General features: G+C 42.0%; 1 long non-coding RNA gene across 1 annotated transcript in view; it reads left to right on the top strand.

The window, feature by feature from the left end:
• The window catches only part of LOC119696097, a 48,471-nt gene extending 34,083 nt beyond the window's left edge, over positions 1–14,388 (top strand). Inside the window, exon 3 of the long non-coding RNA XR_005255489.1 lies at positions 12,425–14,388. This is a non-coding gene — a long non-coding RNA (uncharacterized LOC119696097). The remainder of the gene's footprint in view (positions 1–12,424) is intronic.
• Positions 14,389–15,258: the final 870 nt, after the last annotated feature.

The raw sequence follows: 15,258 nt of genomic DNA, 5'->3' as shown, positions 1-15,258 counted from the left end.
TAGTATAAACCTAAGCAATCACCAGTAAAATTCCTCCTGAGGCAAAGGAATGTGGTATTTTTAAAATTGTAACTCCATCAAAAACCTAGTAACATGATTGATAAATCAAAATAGAACTGAAATTTTACATCTTTGGGAAAACATTTATCTCTTACAGTTGCATCACGTGTAGCCTGGAAGAATGACAATAAAGTACAATGAATATTTGAGAGACATCTTAGTGGAAGTTTTCTCAGGTGAGGCCATACATGTCTTTAACTTTTTAAAGACATCACTTTGAGGGAGACTCAGTTCACTACTGAAAATCAAACTGCAAGTTCAATAGCTAGATAACTTAAGCCACTGGAAAGAAAATAAAGCCTTAATACAGGAATAAAATTCCTTTGGGACAAAAAGAGATTAATAATTCAATAAATCCTTTATATTTAAGCCAATTAAAGGTACAAGAACTATTTCTCTTTTTTAGGAGATGATTATATCTTTTCAAAGTTTAGACAGTAGAAAATCCTTCCTTGCCTACTGCCATAAAAAGTGTTACAGTGCTTGTCCCTTTACATATTATACAAATCTCATTCATCAAGGCACTTATCCAGACTTTCCCAAAATTACTTTTCATACAGACAGTATTTGTAAGTTACTTTTGAAGTTATTTCTGGGATGAAGCCATATGGAGCAGCATTAATTGTTACCTCTCCAAATTACCAGAGACATTTGGGGATTTCTGTCAAAACTGGAAAATGAAGCCATTGCAGGTGTCCATGAAAACATCCCTGACACCTTGTTCCACTGCACACTCCCAGGGAAGAGCCACATACATCTGGGCACAATTGCTGATGCCAGGGCTCACACAGATCACACTTGAATATTCAAATTTCTGAAAACATGCAAAAAATTTCTATATTCTTGCCAGCTTTGCTATTCTCTCATAAATAAAGATTTCAGAAAAAAAAAAAAAAAGATGGCTGGAAAAGGGCCAATTACAATTGCGAGTTAAACAGGTATTAACATTAATCCCTTACTAACTGTTCAAAGGCATATGGAAGCATGTATTTGTATCAGCCTGAATAGGATCACTGTTGTTACAGTTTTAATACAAACAATCTGAAACATTTCTTTCTGAATTTCTAGATTTGTGTCCCACAAATCTGTCTTGACTCACCATTGCTTGGATGCTCTCCCTCAAAATTAAGTGTCTTGTCCTGGTGATAGCAGCTGCTTTAAAAGTGAAAGAGGGTATACCATATCTAATGGTGAATCTCAAAACTTGTTTTGGTCTCCTCAGTTGTTTGGAAAACAAAAAATTGCAATTTGGAAACGAGTTTGAGTCTCTGAAATATAAATAATTGAGGTCTGTGAGGAAGGCAGGAAATAGTATACACATTGAGATTATTCTGGCTTCAGTGCTGTAAATGATGCTGCAGTGACATCAGAAATACACATGTTTGGCTTATGATGCTCAATGCCATATATCTAAAATGAGCTAGGAAAAACAAGAATGTAAATTCATTCTGTCTGTAGACATAAGCTTTTTTTTCTTAGGCATGCAAATAGTCAAGACCACCCAGGTACTTGGGAAGTCAGATTAAAAGCCAATTTGTGACTGAACAATGAAGCCTCTGCAGCTTCACTCATCTCAGCATTTCTTCATAAAGGACCTATTTTAACATTCAGCCATGAGACAGAAAGAATGAATTCTGCAGAGGAAGGTGAGGCATAGCAACACACTGTAAAAGGGATGATGCCCTACACTGGAATAATTACAGCACATCTTCAAATTAACAACTTCATCTCTGCTGGATCAAGTCTCTTCAGTCTTGATAGATCTGAACATTCTCAGCATGTTCTTCCACTCAAGAGGGTGATGGGTGTTTAACATTCTGAGTTACAGAGTGAGACCATTTCACATATTTGCAATATTAATATATTATAATACATCATGTTAACTCTTCAGATAGAAACAAATCCACACATGATGCACAGACAGCTCCAAAAAGTTGCTTTTAGCAAATACGAAGTGTTGGTCTGTAGGCATCATTACGGATTTAATCAACCACCAACTTTGGCAGAGCATGCACCGGGCACGATCTTTACTACAAAGAGCCAGTATTTAGAAATGCAGAACAGTTGTGTTACAAGGGATTGCCCAGGTGTAGAGGGGGTGGAGACATGCCAAGTTTTAGCCCTCACTTGAGGCTAAAAGCTTTGTGTTGAACAAGATAAGGAACAAGGCAGGTAAGAGGCAAATGCTTTGAGGTGGGATAGTGCTCTTTATCATTACAATGTCCTTGTGTAAGAGGCTCAGGTGGGAAAACTCCCCTCTGGAAAAGTGAAGCACTGGGACATTTTCAGGTAAGCGTGAGGACATTCATCCCTTCCGATGGGCCATAATTGATTCAATCATGCAAATATAAGAGGGAGATATAACATCTTAGAAGATATCAAAGATTCCCAAAATGTCCCATGATCTACAGTACTACATTATCCAGTATAAAACTCCCTGGCATTGCCACCTAGCCTGAGTGTATATTAACCCAATGGACTTCATGTTTATGGGCTTCCTCCCCCGTGAACGGGTGAAGACATACCTTCCTGCTCCTATTCTTTGTTTCTTTTACCTCATTTCTTTTCTTAAATGTCAATTTTATGCTTTTATATTGCTACATTTCTAGCAAAAACAGTGACATTATAAAATTTGCCAAGAACCTTATTCTACCTTAATGTTCTAAAGTTTGTAAGTAAATGTTTTGTTATTGAACCTCCTGAGAGTTGTTGTTTCTCCTGCATACCACCTAGAGTAAATAAAACTACCTAAACCCACCCAGTGGATCAGAACATAACAAGTTGACAGCACTTGGCTGTCTCTTTCTCTTCACCCACTCAAGACGCGTGGGAAGAGACGTTGCCAGTGAAGACTGAAGAGAAAACTTGCAGAGTACCTCAGCCTTCTCCTTGTCTGTAGTTACTTTCTTTGATCTATCCTTTCTGGGTCACATACATGTGGAAGCCCTTCTTATTGTTCCTTGAAGCCCCTGCTAAGATTGCTCCTAGCTTTTCCTGGACCTTCCTCACCCCATCCCTACCTAGCCAGGTTGTGTCCCTGCACTATTCCCAGCATACCTGTCCCTGCTTCTATTGTCTGGGCATTCTTGCCCTTTAGTTCGAGCAGAAAGTCTTGACTATCTATACCAGTCTCTTCCCTTCCTTTCCTGATTTCTTATGCCAGTGGATAAAGAATTTTGTTCTAAGGAAAGTGTCCATAAAGATCTGCCAATTTTGTTCTGCTCCCTTGTCCATAAGGCAGTTTCCCATGTCATCCTATTGACTAATTCCTTGAGCAGCTGGAGTTTGCTTTCCTAAAATTCAGGGTTCTGACTGTGTTCTTCACCTATCCCATATTTCTCGGGACTGCAGATCCAGCAGTGATGTTCACTGCAGCCCTGGCTGCCTCCATCCTTGACATCACCCATGAGCTCACTTGCACTGGTGACCATTAGGTCCAGGAACACATCCCCTCTGTCAGGGCTGTCCATTACCTGGCTTAGAAAGTTATCCTCCGTGCATTCCAGTAGTCCCCTGGATTGCCTGCAGCTCACTGTGCTTCTTTTCCAGCAGATGTTGGGGGTTGAAGAGCCCCAGCAGGACGAGATCTGGTGAGTTCAGTGCCTCCTGTGCTAGAGCAAGAAGGTGTTGCTGTCAACAGGCTCTCCCTGATCAGGCAGCCTCTAACAGACACCATCCACAAGGTTCCCTGTGTTACCTCAGTCTTTGATTCTCACCCATAAAGTTTTGATCTCTTTGTGGTTTCAGAGAGAACCCTTCACAGTCCATTTATTTCCTCCCATAGAGGGCAATCCTTCTGCCCCTCCTGCCTTGCCTGTCCCTTCTGAACTGTTGATATAGTTTAGGAATTTAGTATTCCCACTAAAAAAAGACCAAGTGCTGCTCCCCTCAGCCTCCAATGGGAGACAAAAGGCAAAGGTCATGGGTTGAGAGCAATTTACAGGGAAACTCCATAGACAATCTCTTGTTTAATTGTTCAGAACTTGTTGTTGTTCAGGACCCTACCTGAAATCACTCTTCTTTAATGTCACATGGTCTGAGGGTTTGTGATCTAGAATATGCATTCTGCAAACCCCACAGTGCCTAGGAAAGCCTGTGGTTCCTTCTTGCTGGTTTGTGGGGACATAGCTGATATTTTATTGAATACGTCCATTAAAATCTGAAGATGTCTATCCTGCCAGTTACTCCTAAAGCCTGAATTTTGCAGGCAGGTTCCTTGACTTTACTTTGGTTTATGGCAAAACCAGCATTCAGGTGGATCCAGATTATCTTCTCCATTGTCTCAAAAACTTCCCCTGCTGTGTTCCTCCATACAGCGATGTCATCAATGTATTGCAGATGTTCCAAAGCCTCACCCTTTTCCAGTCCAGTCTGAATCAGTCCACAGCAGATGGTGGGACTGTGCTTCTACCCCTGGGGCTGTCAGTTCCAGGTGTACTGCATGCCCCTCCAGGTGAAAGTGGCCTGCACTCTGCTGCCAGAGGAATGGAGAGAAACATATTTGTAATGTCCATGGCAGCACCACTTTTCTGCCTTGGACTCCAGCTCATGCTGAAGCTCCAGCATGTCCAGCACAGCAGCACTCTGTGGTGGTGTGGCTTCATTCAGGGCCCAATAGTCCACTGTCAGTCTCCATTCCTCATTGGACTTACACATTGGCCACGTGGGACTACTGAAGGGTGTGTGAGTCTTTCTGCCCACTTCCTGTCCTGGATCTCCAGTCCATCCATGTCATGGACGGGGCTCATGGAGTCCCAGCCGGTGCAAAATTATCAAAGGTGCACTGTTGTGGTAGCAATCAGTACCTGTCGGCAGGCATCCCTTATCCTATTGTACAGAGGCACTTGGAAGGTGAGGTAATCAGGGAATAGGTTTGCCTGCTGTCCTGAGTGTGGACTTGCCTCCATTCACTGCTGCTTTTAAGCTACTGTCTTCAGCTTGCTGGAGGAAAAACACAGGATCCCCTTGATTTTGCTTTCTGTTCCTGTTTCCATCTCCAGGAGGTCAGAGAATGGTTCTGCAAGTTCATTTCCTTCTCAGACTTCCCTAACCTTCCTACTTCCTCTAGTAACGCTGACATCAGGCTGAGAAGGTCATCCACACGGTCACACCTCACACAGATGTTGTGTCTACTGCCAGCCATTATTACTGACAGACTCTGGCACTTGGGTCCCGGATGGTTTTATGTTTTCATGAAAGCTCTCTCTGGGTAGCCACATCTACTCTGGCAAGTGCAGAGGACATGACTTTCCACCAAGTGTATACCATCTGAGCTCTTTCTGAGATGGAGATGACCACCAGCAGAACCCCTCTCTTTAGCTGGTAGGATTACTGTCCTTTCTGTATGTACTGTCACAAAAACTGCTGATGTCCCATGTTCTGTTTACCTGCTCTCTTAGCAGCATTCCAAGATTTTCGCCAGACCATTTTGCCAGACATTCCTTAGGTTACAGAAACGGAAATGTTACCTCAAGATTCAACATGGCCAAATGCTGGCTTCTGCACTAGTGTCACAACAACCCCACACAGCACTGAAGACCAGCTGGAAAGCTGCCCAGAGGAAAAAGACCTCAGGATGATGGTCAACAGCAGCTGAACATGAGCCAGGGTGTGCCCAGGTGCCAAGGCTGTGATCAGCAATGGTGTGGCCTGCAGGACCAGGGCAGAGATTGTCCCCCTGTACTGGGCACTGGTGAAGCCGCATCTTGAGTGCCATGTCCAGTTCTGGACCTCTCATTACAAGAAAGGCATTGAGGTGCTGGAGCAATTCCAGAAAAGGGCAAAAGATCTGGCAGAGGGTCTAGAAGGTAAATTATGCAAGGAGCAGCTGAGGGAGCCGGGGTTGTATGTCCTGGAGCAAAGGAAGATCAGGAGTGACCTTATCACTCTCTACAAGTGCCTGGAAGGAGGCTGTAGCACTGTGGGTGTCTCTCTTCTTCCAGGTAAAAAGGGATAGGAGAAAAGGGCCTCAAGCTGTGTCAGAGGAGGTTTATGTTGGATATTAGGAAATGTTTCTTCATGGAAAGGGTTCTCAAGCAGTGGACCAAGCTGTCCATGGAAACAGTTGGGTATTTAATAGGTGTGTAGATACGGCCCTAGGGGACATGGTTTAGTGGTGGCTGGGCTCAGTGGTTGGGCTCAATGATTGGGCTCAATGATCTTAGGAATACAGACACACACACAACACACTGGTTTTCCTTACATGAGAAGTCAACACAAAATACAAGAATTGTCAAAGATGGCAAAAAAAATTTTTGTCCTTTACAACTCCACTACTTTTTCTGTTGAATGAAGGAGAAATTAAGCTAGAGGGTACCTATCAGGTGGAGAGTCTGAGCAAGACAGCAAAACCTGAAGCCTTCTCCTCCCTTGGAGGAATCAGCAGCAGAGAGTGTGAAACAGAGAGCATGCCCTCTGAAGTCCTTTCCCAGTCCATGAAAACTTTTCCCTGCTTCTTCCTGCATGCAAGAGTTACACCACTTGAACACTCTCACAGGTTCACTCTGCTGATCCTCCAGCTACTCACCTCCACTGTCCTCCTACAGCTTTGACCTCACCTGTCCTTTCATGGGCTCTTCTGTCAAAGCTGGAGGAAAAATCTGTAACTGGTTCTTTGTTCACTGCACACAAAGGGCTTGCAAGTGAGTGGGCCTTAGGCATGACCTCTGTTTAAGATTCACAAATGTTTCCTGACTGTGTATGAAGGGAGAAGGGGGCTTAGGAGGAAGGGCAGCACTCTAGAGGGTTCTACAGGATGAGTGGTAGATTTGAACTTCTCACTGCAGTTAAAACTTTTTATAGCATCTCTTCTGCTCTCTGCCTGTTTCTAAATGTAGAATGGAGCAGCATCTTTCCCACAGCCACCTGGCTTAGTCAGGGAACAAAGCCAAGAGAAAGCCATTGGAGATGAGCATGGGGTCACAAAAGGGGCTCCAGCAGCTTTTTCACAGACCACTAAAACAGTAAATTCCCAGAAGGTTGAGTTTTCTGCTCATGCCCCTCCACACAAATTCGGAATGAAGATTTTCCTGACAGAGAAAACATACAAGACAGGAACCTGCTCTCTGAATAGTAGCTATCATGAATGATATAGCTCCTTGCTATCTTCCTCTGTTGTCAAAACAATTTGAATTTTTTAAAATATCTCCCAGAAGGCTGGCTTAACACATAAACCTGATACACATCCAAGATTCATCACCTCCTCGTTGATTTTTTTAGTTCTAGCTATCATTTCTAAGTGGCTCAACATCTTGGATCTGTTGTGCCCATTGGGTAAGTAACTGCTTGAACTTTCAATGAACTGCTGTTCCTCAGACCACTTGTTCCTGTTACTAAAGGGAAAACTAACTTCTCCTGTGCAATAATAATAATAATAACAACAACAATAATAATGCATAGCTGCAGTGAATACAAATACTACTTCATGTCTTAGTGTTTCTGTAATTTAGAGTTGACTGCCTTAGGAGAGCTGCCAACCAATCAGCCAGGACCTGAATCCCTGATCCTGAATTCTGGAATGCATCTCAGCATCTGCCTGTGCCATCATACTCCTGGCTATTGAGGGAACAAAAAAAGGACAAACAACCACTTGAGTTTTGACCTGTGACCTACTCACTCTCTATGCAACAGAGAGGACTGTGCAGTGGAGTCTACAAGGTCAGGTTTTCTGGTCATGTAGGAGAAGAGATAACTTGAAAATATGTGGCATCCAGCTAGAAACACAATACTACTGCAGAGTTCAGAAAGTTGCTAAGACAGATGAAATTTAGTATATTCTGATTTTTCAGTTGTTGGGTTATTTTATACTGAAGAGGAAAATTCCAATTATGTATGTCAATAGACCAGCATTGTTGCAGCTTGTAAGTCTATTTAAAAGCCTCCTGTTTAAGTTAACTTATTCCCAGATCATCTGAATTTTCAGCACATTTATTGTTCTTTTGGTATGAAGATGCTAGTGGAACATATCCCTTTCCATATTACCTACATGCAGAACAAAAACAGCTTCAAGAAGCACAAAAGCATTTCCAAGAGGGGCAGTTGAGCAACTCTAATCCATTTGATTATGCATGTGGATTCAGTAGTCTAGGAAATATAGAATTCTTTAGATGAGTTTTAAAAATTTAGCCCTATGTTCCTGTGTCCAACATCAGTTCAATATCTATTCACTTTTGCAGCCTGTGCCCAAGATCTCCAGCTACATCCACTTTGTGGCATCCTGAAATAACCTGGAGGTCAGGAATTCAATGCACAACACTATTCAGTAATGAGACTGAATAATTGAGAAACTTCTATCAAATAATGGGCATAAGAAAAGGGTACTTGAAGTAAGAACACCTGCCAATTTATAGCACACCACTTGCTTCATGCACTGCAAAAGCCTGTTGTAAATCATAGGATTGTTTGTGTGGAAGAAACTTCAAAATCAACTAGTTCCAGCCCATCTGCCATAGGCAGAGACGTCTTCATTCCAGCAGACCAGGCTGAATGTGAAGCAGCTTTTCCTACTCTAAGTGAGAAAGGAGTAAGGTGCTCTCTACTCATGCCGGGCTAGTCACATGCATGTGTGCATCTCTGTGAGTTCATTTCCTATCCTGTCTTGCCCTGAGTAACTTGTCTGGGTGCTCCACTGAAGACCTGAGGATCTCTCCTGGTATTTTGAAAAGACCTCAGACCTCTGACACACATTTAGTCTAGGTGTGATTGGTCTGCCCCCAGTTTACCTCTGCCAAAGAGAGAAATATTTTGTAAATTATGCTAGGCAAAAAGAAAAAAATCACTGATGGTTTGGGTTTACAGTTTTCTCTCTTGCTTCCAAGTTCTTGGAAGAGAAAGAGGGATTTTGTATTTTCTGTTAGCATAATATAAATGGGCCTTCCCATTTATATTAAAATTCCATAAATGGAAGCCCAAATGCAGCAATGTGCAATACAGCATGTGCTTTTGCCTTGTCAAGTTTACAGATCTTGCAACAACCTAAATGTACTGTAGTCCAAATCATTCATCTCAGGTTCCCATCATGGAAATGATTCACTGGTATCAATAACTTATGCAGCATCAGTGTTTATCTCACAGCCAGACATGGCTTGTGGCTCTGGATTAGTTATAAATTTAATCCGTTCAATCCTTCAAACAAGACAATCACTAAGAGTTCATTTTCCTCTTGCTAAATTTTCATAACTCAACAACTTCAGTGAAATTTAGACAAATGGATTATAAGGGGAAAAAGCCCTGAGAATTTGTTTTCATGAGGTATCAGGTTTCACCAAGAGGAAATGGGACCAGAAACTGTTCAACATGTGAATTAAATTTATTCATCAAGAGCAGGACATAGTCTTAAAATACTCCATTGCTGTGGGATACACATCTCACTCTGACACACCAGTCAGTTACAGGGTGTAATTCCCATATCTGAGAAACAAATCCATGTTAAAATCAGCTTTCTCTATTATTTGGAAAATGCAGCCACAGCACCTCTGGCTGACTACCTCAGGCAGTTTAAAGATGCTTGCCATATCATTTACCCTTCTCAAGGGAATGCCAATATTTACACTATATAAGGGTCCTGCATCTCACCAGCTTGTGCTAACACAGCTCCACAGAGTGATGAGACTGAAGGGAGAATCACTCTAACATAAGTCCTTAGATGCTGTATCCTATGCACTTATTTTAAAGAGCTTGCTTGAACTTTATAGTTCTTACTTGGTAGCAAGAACCACTGCAGCCTCACAAGAATGGCTGTGTGGAACCTGACTGCATGGATGGGCTGATGGGTCTTTCTGACTCTTCCCCAAGCAGAGTGGAGACAAAATCTCTTCAAGAAACATAAGGACCAGTTTTGAGCTGGGAGAAAGAGTAGAAGGCCAGTTGCAGTGGTCAAACTCTCTTGTTGCCCAGAGTTTTTAGGTCCACATAGATGCAGAGAATGAGAATAGCAAGTCTAAGGCCCTTCTTACCTACCATGTGTTTACACCAAAATAATTTTGTGGAATTCTTGCTGATTTACAGCAGCTTTACAGAAACCAGCCCCCAGAATGGGAATGCCAACCCACATCCCAGTGCCATGACTTTCAGGATTTCTTACAAAATGCAGTATATCCTCACTGGAAAAGTTGAGGGGCACTGTAAAAGAATCTGTAAACATATGAACTGAATCAGGCATTAGATGAGTTTTAAAAATTTAGCCCTATGTTCCTGTGTCCAACATCATTAGCAGGAAAACTATTTTTCATGAAATAATTCGAGTCATGTACAAAACCACAACATGCTTCATATTTTCCACCTAATTCTAATGCAGTTTGGAGCACCTAACGTCCAAGGAAAATTGTGCTCTCACCAGCCAGCCTTTCACTGATGTCATGCCCTTTAACACATGCAAACACCTTATCAAGTTATCACAGCATATCCTTTCAAGGACTCTGAAGGCAGCTGCCACCCACGATGGCTCTGGCTGCCTGTAGCATTCCAGGCGCTTGCACCTCACTTTATACAGTAACAAAGACAGCTTGGCTGCCACACAGCCTACAGTGTGCTATTACAGCTGTGAAACAGCTAACTTTGGCAGTCATATATCATTAAGGCTTTGTTTCAGAAACGCTCAGAATAGATTTTCTGCCATGAAGCCACCAGTGTTAAGCCAGTAAACTGGCACGGGTGACCAGAGTGACTGGTGAATGGCTGAGAGCGATGGACTGGGTTTTGGAGATGGCGAAAGTAAGATGGAAACCAAACCACCACCAGGCAGATATTCCAACGGCAGCCATTTAACAGCAGCTCCTCCCAGGATGTCAAAGTTTTTCATCACTTATGAGTGGCTGGACAAACTTAGGCTGTCTGCTGCAAGTCACTGGGCTGAAAAAAAAAATAGTTCTGAAACTGAACAGAAGTAATGTATGTTGAAACCTGGATCTATTCTCACAGAAAAAGGCTCTGCTGTTTATTGCCCTCAGGATATTACAACAACAAGAAACAGAAAAAAGAAGGAAAAAAATAAAATAAGAAAAAAAATACTCCCTTTGCAGAGGAAAGATAGATAATCATCAGGGGAAAAAATAGATCAGATATCACAAACCAGCCTCAACAGATAAAATGCCACCTGCATTGAGTGTGCTGAAGAGGACAAGACTAAGAGTGCAGGTGCATCCTTGCAGGCCAGGCTAATATTTCCTGTTAGTTCTTGCTCAGCAGCAAAGGCAAAAGTAAGTGGTAAAGGCATTGTCTCCCCAGGGACGCGGCTCTCCGCTTAGGGACTGCACTGTGGCTGCGGTGCGAGCCTGTAGGAGTGGCTTTCCTCGGGACCTCCCTCTCCAAACAGGACAGTCACAGCCTTGAGCATCCACATGCCTCAACAGCTGCCAGGCTGCAAACAAGGGAGTAGAGTGAATAAGCTGTGATTTTTAGGACAAATTCAGCTGACTAATTTTTGAAATAAACTTAGCAATCTAGACCTCTATAGTAGCTTCCAGACATGACCTGGGCCAGAGAGAGCATGCACTGAATGCATTGAATGCATCTATTTTTGTGTATATATATGTGTTTGTGTGTGTGTGTGTGTGTGTGTGCGCGCGTGCACATTCAGGAGACCAGAATGCCGTGACGCAGTACAGCTGAGTCTTGCCACAGTTAGCCTGGGCAAAATACCCTCACCCCACTCTGGTGGCAGTGCTGGGCAGTGGTCACATCTTCCCCAGCTCTCTGGACTCTGACTCACTCCACTGCAGGCAGAAGAAAGTCCACTTTCTCTTCTGATCTTTTCTGTACACGCTTATATGCCCCTGTGAGTCATGCAGCCTTTCATAATCCAGTCCACACATTTTTATCAATAAAATTAACATCAATCAAAACCAAAATAACTCTCTTGTACTGGAGAATCCCTATAATTGAAGTTTCTCCTGACTCAGAAGATGGTCTTGCCTCTACAGGCCTCAGGAGAAATGGTCTTTCTTTGCTGCTTTCAGGTTAATGCTCTTTTGCATTCACATTTCCTAATCCCTGACACTATGTGGAGAAAGGACTAAAGCATTGGTGTTTCATGTGTACTCTCTCAGGAGGTGTTTTCTTGAGCAGACTTGTATGAAATACAAGTGAATGCCTAAAGAAATATGAATTTATAAAATACCACACAGATAGTTTTGGAAATAAGGTTTCTTTCATGAAACCTTTTGTGATCCCATTTTCTTTAGTCTTTAATCAATGACATTTCTTTTACTTTTCACAGGATCATTTTCCTGATAATCTCTAGCTGTCACTACACTTCAGGTTGATGCTACAATAGGGGCTTGGGAATGCAGAGAAGATTAAGATTGAAAGACAAGAATGAATTTGGGTCCCAACTCCTAATCTTTGTTTTCTGACTCTTCTATTTCAGCATCACTGATTTTTCTGGTAACCAGCTACTCAATGGAAAAATGAAGAGAAGCAGCAGCCCTGGTTGTGTACAGAGAATCTGGCATCTGGAGTTTGGCATCTGTAATCAGTCAAAGCCTGGCAGGGATATAACTGCCTGAATGAGTTCTAGGCATAGAGCAGAGGGTCAGAATGAGGAACTGGAGAACATGTGGTTGTGGCACTGTCTCTTTTAGCTTCAGCCTGCTCTAAACCTGTCTTGTGGTGACAGTGGGAGCATGTGTGAGAACAATTATAGGACTGAATATCTGGCAGTTCTGCACCCAGCCTCTGCCTCAAATCAGGCACCAGAAGTATAGAACACACATCTAAAAACTGCTTATACAAAGATCAGAACAAATAACTTACTTGTGTGAATTTTGAGGCTAAAAAGCAGTCCAGTTGCTAAAAAAAAAAATACAGGGGCACATCAGCCTCCTGTGCAATTCCCTGCCACATTTAATTTTATTGCAACGAGTAAAGCAGATTACTTGGTATGAGGAGTTCAAAGTTGTTTTGTGAACTCTGTGCACGTTTTGCATGTCAACTAAATTATAGATACAATAAGGAGTCCGTTAAATATCCATAGACCAAGATACTATATATAGGAGTTTATGTTATGAAGTGTTCTTCCTAATTCAGCAGATTTTAAAACCATTTGACTGTGGTATGAAAATCAAATACATGCAAATATAGGAAGCAATGAACAAATGTGTGTTCATGAAATGAAATTAGCACAAAATTACAGTCTTATCACAAAAATCTACTGAAGCTTTCATCTCTTAGACCCAACCACTTGAGTTGTTTCACTGATGAAGAAAATAGATGATGGCCAAGAGGGACATTGTCTCTTCCTCTTCTGTTCCTGGGAGAGAAAGTAACAAGCAAAACTCCTCCAGCATGTCAGCAAGACCACTGGCCAGGATAGTGGCAAAACTGAGTTTGAGATGCTCCATGAAATCTGATGAAATTTAGCAGCTTTACAGGCCAAGGATTTCACCCTTCAACAGCACTGGGATTGTTCTCAATTTTCATGTTGAGAAGCTCCCAATAGCTAGGAGCTGGGAGCCGGGAAATGGGGGCTGGGAGCAACACAGAGATATCTTCAAAGGTATGCACATTTTCATTAGGAATTCCTCTGATTTAGGAATTCATCTGTGTGCTTCTCCTTCTTTGAGGACAGCACAAGTGCAAACAGTGAAATCAGAAAATTAACCTTCAGGAGGCAGGAGATCTCTGGTAGACACAGTAGAGGTTAATAACCTTCCTCTGTGATGCACTTCTTTTGAGAGCTCTGCACTAGCAGCTTGCTCCTGCAGTGCAGGGGCAAGTGAAGGCAGAAATTAGGAGGGGTGCCAGGCAGTAATGGACTGAGCCATTTGCGTGCCTGTTTTTCCATTCAGCAGACCCTGAGAGCAGGGCTGATCAGCAGAGCAGACCAGGAAATGTTGCATCATTGAGATTATTGAACTCATTATGTACATAAAATTACCAGATAGTCCTATACATGCTGCTGAGTAAAAATTCAAGTAATAACTCCCTATGGATGTAAGTATACAGAAAGAGATACGATTTTTGTTAAATTTGATCAACAATTTGGACCAAATAAATTTGGTCCAAATGAACTTATTTGAAATATCTGGTGTCTGAAATAGCCTACAATTAAAAGAGATATTTGGTTCTGAAATATATCCTGAAAACATTCAACTGTCCTAGCCTCCTGAGAATTTCATTACCTATTTGCATATGATGCTGCACAGGAAGTCAGGATCTCTTCCTGTAAAGAAGGCAGCACCCTCTCCACTCAGTTAATTTAATTTTTTCAACTATTAAAACATTTTCAAAATCTTAAAGCATGGTATTTTACTTGCCAGCTGTGTTACTGAAAGCCCTGTGGTTGTGTCAGGGATGGATACATGCAACCACTCTATGGTGACGCATACATGAAGCAGGAACCCTCTTCATGAAAATGTCCACTCTTTTATTCAGTACTGCCCTCTTCCTTGGGCCTCTGACCCCAAAGGGAGACTGGAGCTAGGGGACAAGTGAATCTACACCATTGCTCCTCAAGGAAGTACTAAAGTCTGCAAAACATATGTGCCTGTATTACTACAAGAATTGCACTGTAATTATTGAGTTCCCTTTTCTGCCAGCTACTATTACACACATAATTGTGTGCTTTCTCTGATCAGACATTTTCTGCCTTTAAATTTACTTTATTGGTTACGGTTGAAGCATAGGTTTCACTTTAGTCTAATTCTTTGACTTCACTCCTTTGTTTATCCCCCTGTCTCAGTGTTGTACTGGCAGGGATGTGTACACAGTAACCCAAAAAAACAACTGCCTCATCAGAAGAGGGATATTTCTACCACATTTGGGTTTGATAAATGCTCCATTTTATCAAGTCTTAATTACAGGCCAAATAAAACCTCAGAATCCATGTCCAAAGTGTTGCAGCTAACATACATCCTCTGACACCATCTCTTTTTGGATTGACTCCACCTACAGAAATGGAATGTCATTTAATAAAATAACACCTGAATTTCTAGAAATATCAGTAGCATTTGGATGGAGGGGAGAGGGCATTTTGTACGTCTCTGCACTGTCAGGATGTGATACCTCCTGGCTGTAAAGGACTGAGGACCTGATATGGAGGGGAATATGTTCTTTTTCAGGTTTTTATCACATCTGAACTCAAAAACTCTGTAGCTATGAATTTCCAAAAGGTTTAAAAATATCTGGTGAAGAAAATCAAATGCCTGACTCTCAGATATTGTAGCACTTGGCAAAATAGCAACACTTGTGTTGTCAAAACTT

The sequence above is a fragment of the Motacilla alba genome, chromosome Z, assembly GCF_015832195.1.
Source record: "Motacilla alba alba isolate MOTALB_02 chromosome Z, Motacilla_alba_V1.0_pri, whole genome shotgun sequence".
In the NCBI taxonomy this organism is placed as follows: domain Eukaryota; kingdom Metazoa; phylum Chordata; class Aves; order Passeriformes; family Motacillidae; genus Motacilla; species Motacilla alba.
This window is presented reverse-complemented; position numbering and strand designations above follow the sequence as displayed.